Source organism: Argopecten irradians, chromosome 7 (genome assembly GCF_041381155.1).
Source record: "Argopecten irradians isolate NY chromosome 7, Ai_NY, whole genome shotgun sequence".
Classification (NCBI taxonomy): Eukaryota; Metazoa; Mollusca; class Bivalvia; order Pectinida; family Pectinidae; genus Argopecten; species Argopecten irradians.
Genome location: NC_091140.1, coordinates 16,120,516 through 16,127,573, shown reverse-complemented (window position 1 = coordinate 16,127,573; position 7,058 = coordinate 16,120,516). Strand labels below are relative to the sequence as shown.

The window sequence follows — 7,058 nt, the reverse complement described above, 5'->3', positions numbered from 1 at the left end:
TGTAGTACGGAGAATCAAACCAACATCCTTTAATGTATTTTTAATAATAAAACATTTACGAATGATTAATTCTTATTCATGTTATGCTACAGTTGAATGGAAATGTATTCTAAAAGTGGACATGATGTGATGTCCATTTCACTGGACATTTTCTATCACCTGTCCAACGGAGGCCAAAGGACACACGTTTGGCCTTAAATGCGCATACCAGTTTGATGTCTCGCTATTTTTAAAAATTTCCTATCAAGATATTTTGTAGTGAATGGTCAGTGAATGGCTATTTTTGGTCAGTTCTGCAGTCCAGTTAGCACATAGTCTCACCAGCTGACGGTCATTGCCATTCTGTTATATTCTGTTATTAGCATAAAATTAAAAAAAAAAAAAAATCAAATGTCTCTTATGGATGTGAAATACGTAAGTTAAAATGTTTAAAAAAAAAAACCCAACATGATCCATTATTAAAAGTTAAAAAAGATTAGGAATCTTTAATATTTTATACAATTAATGTATGAGACTTCGGCTCTAATTTGACCATCACACCTGCCCATCGGTCAGATCATTAGCGTCCATCTGAAATCGTAATTCAAGCAGTTAATTGATTGTGACAGTATTTGTCAATTAGCATATGTCTTGTTTCCCCTCAACAGTTTAAATCAATCTCCCAAATTAGAGAACACCAGCTATATTTGGGGTCTAATTGTCACTATCGGTTGTGCTTCCCCCCTTTTGTTGACATATGCCTCCGTGAAAATAAAAGTTCATCTGGCTATTACTGTTACAGAATTTTGAATTTAAATGATGTAAAGATGTTTGATTGAAATCGTCTCCAGAAAATTTGTGTTACAAGAGTTTGTTAACAATTACATTTTTTGTTTGTTTTAATTTTATTGAAAAAATACACAAAGCATTAACCCATTTTCTTTAAATAGCTGTATAAATTTATACCTGTCTGAATATTATTATCGTGAATTAGAAAAAATAAACATGATATCTCTCTTATTTTCTATTGTGGAAACTTAAGTTCAAGACATCATAACTGTATGTAGATGTATCACTGTCTCACAATCTTCCCAAACATCCAAAGAAAATGGTTAAAATCCAATCAACAGTCCAAAAGGGTTTTTATTACATAGATCAACATTGAGACATAACTATTAACATACATATGGTCTAGGTGTTATAAGTGTGCCAGTCTAAATATATCAATATTCTACAGGTAAACATCAAAGGAAAAGGCCAGGAAATCCAATCAGTGACCAGACAGGTGTGTTCTTACCTGTAGACTGACCAGAGTCCAGTATAGAATTCATTATGTAGACAATGACTGATTAATAAGGATATAGTCCTAGCTGATTAAGGAAAATGTGAAGTTTTTTCTACACACAGGAAGTTTTAATTTTCCTAATTAAAATTTCTGATGGTAACTTCCTTTTAAGGAAGAACAACCATGTCTAATTAGGATATAAGTGATATACTTATGATTTATATTGGAGTTAATTGTCTTCCCTCATTTCCAAAATTATGGAATGAAGCATTTTAAACAAAATCAAATGGCTAAAATCCATTTAATTATGATTATAATATAAGAACATAAATAAAATCGATAAGAATATAGTAAGTTCAAATAGTTTCACTTAAAATTAAAAAATATTTTGTTCACAAGTTTTTAAATTTTGTTTTCATAAAATGTGTCAGTTTGTGTTAAATTTTTGCAAAATGTGTGGTAATTTTTAATTATTTGTATTATAAGTAGAATATTTCTGAGTGTTATAATTGACATGAGGACATAGTGATATTAAATCATTTATATTTCTATATTTATTTAAAACAAGAATTTTTTTTTTTAATTATGATCCAATTAAATGTCAAAACAGATTTAATTCAGTAGTTGACAATTATCAGTATGCACATTGAATGTCTGGGTGTTATAAGTGTGTCAGGCTGAAGGTATCAATACTCTGTGTGTAGGTACAGGTAAAACATCAAAGAGAAGGCGAGGAAATCCAATCAACAGCCAGACAGGTGTGTTCTTACATGTAGACGGAAAATCGTATCATGGATTAGGAGCATCTTTAAAAACATGTTTATCCTTATTTTTGATTATAATATGTTCTAATTAATTATTTTGTGTAAATTTTAACAAAAGAAGTAGATAATTACATATAAATTGAGCTGAAAAAGAGATTTTATTGGTAAACTAATGAAATTTCTTAGATTACCAAAATCTTTTATAAGAAATAGGATAAAAATAATTGGTCAAAAAGATTTATCGAATGAGACAAACATCATATGTTGTAAATAAAAAAAATGTATAAATTTATCTCTTAAATGCAGAACTGAATTCAAAATGGAGTGAAATGTATATAGTGTATCAGTGTTTGAGTTTTTATGTTTAAGATTGCAGGTTAAGATAACAAATTTAATGAACCTCAGACAATGAAATCTGTAGGATCCTCCAGTTGTAGGCCTGGTTAAGTTTATGTTGATCAGCAGGATAAGGCCACGGACAACTTTCCCTGAACATTAAAATGTCAACAGGAAACCATTTTTGACCATTGACTGGAGATGATATCACAACTGGACAGTGGTCAGCCCAGCAGTTTTATGTCCTGAGATACTAGGGATATACCCCTGTGCTAGTTTACTCATACAAAATTTTACAACCTCAACTTTATTGTTAAATGTAATAAAATAAATTTAGACTGGTGATTTTATTTCCCAGTTCCTTCTGGCTATATTAAATGACACCTGTTTGTCATTGTTTCGACCAGTTAGTACAGGTAGGCCAGTCTTACTGACATTTATATCTCCTAGACATATGTATACAACATGTTTTTAAGTTTTCAAAAACATGGCATTTTTACAATGCCAAAACTTGAATCTAAACCAATATTGATAGGATCAACTCTATTGTCTCCAAATCTGATAGCAATCTTTTAGACATGTATCTACAACATGTTTTTCAGTTTTCAAAACATTGGCATATTTATTATGTCAAAAATGAATTTTTGGACAATATTGACAATGTCAGTCTCTTTGTTTTTACAGATTAAGATCTTTTATAATTGCATAAACAATATGTTTTATGGTAAAAATAACATGGCATTTTTACAACAGAATGAAATAAATTCAAAACAATATTGACAAGAATAATTTTTTAGTTATGACTGAATATTATGACAAAGAAAATGTATGTCACTATTAAGTTTTCTTTTTAAAAATTGCTTGTGTTTATATATGGAAGGAAAACTTTATTATTTACAAGAATATTTTTTGGTGCTTTTTCATTAAAACATGAACAGAAAATGTTATGATTTTTTTCATATTGATTAAATAAAAAAAATATGTCATGGGGACTGCATGAAAATTTAAAATAGTTTTTGAGACAATGTGTTTTTAGTGCTCATCAATAACACTGCTAGCCTGTATAAAATTGATTATCATACCAGTTCTATAATACAAGTCTAAAACTAGTCTCTATAGAGTGTTCATAGGTATAACACCTTGTAATACATTGTATTCTCTGTTAGGCTAGAAAAAGCCATAAGTAAGAAAAACTTAAATTGTCCTCAATATGCTTGAGGTGTTAAAACATATTTCGTCACCTCTGTACATTAGATTGATCTGCATATTCCTTATCCTTTGATAAACCCTATAATTGAGTTAAGAATTAATAAAAGAATTAATCAATCATAGTTTCAAGATTCAAACTTGAAACTTGAATTAATCATAGAAAAAAACAGAAAATGAAGATTAATACTTTAATAAGCGTGATAAATAGAGATATTTTAAGGACATTTTCATTTTACATCTATGGTAATTTTTACAACTTGATATGAAATTTGACTTATGGAAAAAAATATCACTCTACTGAACTATATCATACAGAGTTTTGGCCCTTTGTAGCTAATCTTGTTAAAGTGTAAAATGTTTTTGACAGCTAGCTTGCTGTACACTTTGTAAAATTGTTCTTTACATTAAACACTTAGAAAAACCTATTATTAGTTCATCTTAAAAAAAATAATCACTATCAGTTTATTTTTCATGGAAGAAATCCTTTTCTGGCTTTTGTTTGATCATAAAGGAGAAGGTACGTTAAGACTCGAATATGGCCTCAAAATTACTTCTCCAGTAAAGAACAACATATTTTGCCATATAACAGCTAGTTACATTTGCTAACACATTACATCTCCAAAATATCCCGCATGTGCCAATTATGTTCACTATGACGTCATCAACATGCAGTTTCCAGCCATTTTTCACAAAAATCCTTGAAAAATCATACTTTTTGAGTGGTTTTCTCTAAAAATGAATGTGGCCGCCTTCATGGAGCAGAAAGAGATTTTCACACGTTGTGTATCGTGTATTTACGCATATCGATGCAAAATGTAAAGTTGCTCCAAGGTGGCGGCCAAATCTATTTCAAGCCTTTTCTAACCTAAAGATGATGAATTTCTAGCAAAATTTGGCGAGAAGAGGAAAATCATCAATTTGATGACGTCATAGGTGGGACACATCGTGTACATGGTTATAAAAAATTATGTTTTGATGAATGGCAAGTATGAGAGTATTTATTGATATGAAATTGATGGGGATAAGAGTTAATTTTTTTCGACCTGAAAAATTAAGGCCAAATACTGGTCCTATCATATGTACTTCTTTGAATATTCGTTGATGTTAGTATATATATTCAACATGATTTGATGAATTCAAATGTGATTTTTTTTTTTTTATACAAAGTAAGTTTTGGTACAGATGCAATTAAGTTAAAAGGCTAAAGTTTAATCTGCCCAACTTTCGCTATCACTATACTTTTCTATTCTTATAAATCTGCTACCAATAAACCACCAAAGGCATAAAAAGTCTTTTTAAAAGTTTGAAAAGGAATGACACTTCTTAAATGTCAAACATTTATGTATTTTAGTAAATATTGAGCTGTCACTTCTGATTGTATGTAAATCTTTAATAATATTCATATAAAATATATATTTTTTTAAAAGTATTACATACTTATTGTAATTAACCTGGAGTTTTAAGTCAATATTTACTTGTCATTTTGTGATTATACAACCTAAATGAGATATCAATCTGGAATATATAGCCTGGGGAATTGGCTGTGTCAAACTGATTCTAGTACAGAGCAGTAGTTCACATATCTGTGTCAGGAAAACAGTAGCTAAAATAGAATTACAAATATGTTTTTATATCAACGTTTTTTAAGTCCTAAATAATTCAAGACTGAAATGCAGATTTTTTACCAGTATCCATGCATCCATGACAAATCATCTATTTGTCACAGATGAGCGAATTTCAAGCAACATTTGGGTTACGCTGAACGTGAATCACATAATTAATTTTGCATTATATTACTAACTATATGGGGTCCATTTAAAAATTAACTTCACATCAACAATCGTTAAAAAGATCCTTCTACTAATTAAAGCTTTCTATCTATAGGTATTCAAGAATTGATCACTATTTCAGAGGTCATTAGAGGTTGAAAGGGGAGTTAAACTCTCATAATTTCATCATTCTTTCATATCTAATCACCACATAGGGTCTAATTAGATAATACTTACAGGTCATAACGAGAGAAAAAAATTAATTAAAGAATTTACGAGGGTCGAGTACTTGTTATTGTGGTCATTAAGTGTCATACCTGCGTCCAGGTGGAGATGACCTTTGACCTCATTAGGACAGTCATCTGGCAATAAATTAGGTAACCTATCTAAATATTAAAAACGTTCATTATTTATCATTGAGCTTGTATTTGATGACAATGCTATCATTAATTCATGGTGTTTCATTTAATTTAAATTGAAATAAATTTTGATGAAATTGAAATACATATGCAGTTTATGAAATAAAATTTTATAATTTGGTTGAATTATCAACCCAATATATTATCTATTTGAATTTTTAAACTTGAAATTAAAAAATGTGTCATTTGAATTTTAGAAGATCTAAAGTCAGCTCATTATTTTAGGTAGAAATGTTGGTAATACGAATATTGGTCATATTCAATTCAGGATTCAAAATCATTTTCTCAGCCGGTATTGTACAAAGGTCCCATATTTATAAATTCAATATGATACATTCTTGTTGAATTTATGGATATTAACCATGATAATTTTTTTATCCTAATAATTTTGCTAATGGAAACCCTGATCATTGTTTGAGTGACTGTTACAACACGGCACGCGTCTGTAATGTAAAAGCTCTATAGCTCTATTATCATCATGTCAAATAAATTATACATTACTCCCCTGATAACATCAATATTCTTTACAAAAATAATTTCTCATTTTAAATATGATATTTTGAATATTGTAATGTTTCGCTGTGTGCCAGGTGAGTTTTTTTTACCTGTGATGTAATCAGGAGTGATGTCACACCTGGGTTGATTAGGTCAGGTGTGAAGTCTCACCTCACCTGGCTTGACACATGTTCCTTGTCACCAAAACAAGTTCTCTTACTCTGTCAAATAAACGGAGAAAACACTCCGTGGGTAGGACCAGTAGCTTTACACCTCTGTTAAAGCTGTACCAAGTGTCACCAGACATGTTTCTTTATAATGTCAGAAACGGTTGGAAGTAAGGAATATGTCGGATTGTAAACAGACAGATAATCGTATGTAGATTTCACGCTCATATACAATTAAAGAAAAAAGCTAACCACTGAAGCTTGGTGTTATCTGACAGTCGTTGGTTTTATCTGATAGTGAGGCATCTACATCAGAAAATTTTCATTTACACATGAATGATTACTTGGTATAAAATCTATAAAAATATAACTTATTTATTTAGTATGTTAAGATTTGAAAATGTATGGGTCCTTCCGGTTTTTGAATCGTAAGATAAGGCATTCTTCATAATCATTATATCAGCAACATATACAATATATATCTAATATATGTTTCTGGTTATATGGAGGTGTACACAGCTATTGTAAAGAAACAAAAGCCTGGGTTTTAATTACTCTTGAAATTCTCTTCCAAAATTAGATTTTTTTTTTTTCAAAAATGGGGTTTTACAGTCCTTTCCCCGTCATGAGGATTT

General features: G+C 29.9%; 1 protein-coding gene across 1 annotated transcript in view; it reads left to right on the top strand.

Annotated features, from left to right (window-relative positions):
• LOC138327680 (large ribosomal subunit protein bL28m-like) overlaps nt 1-7,058 on the top strand; it is a 103,808-nt gene that overhangs the window by 85,619 nt on the left and 11,131 nt on the right. The gene's annotated exons all lie outside the window — the stretch shown is intronic.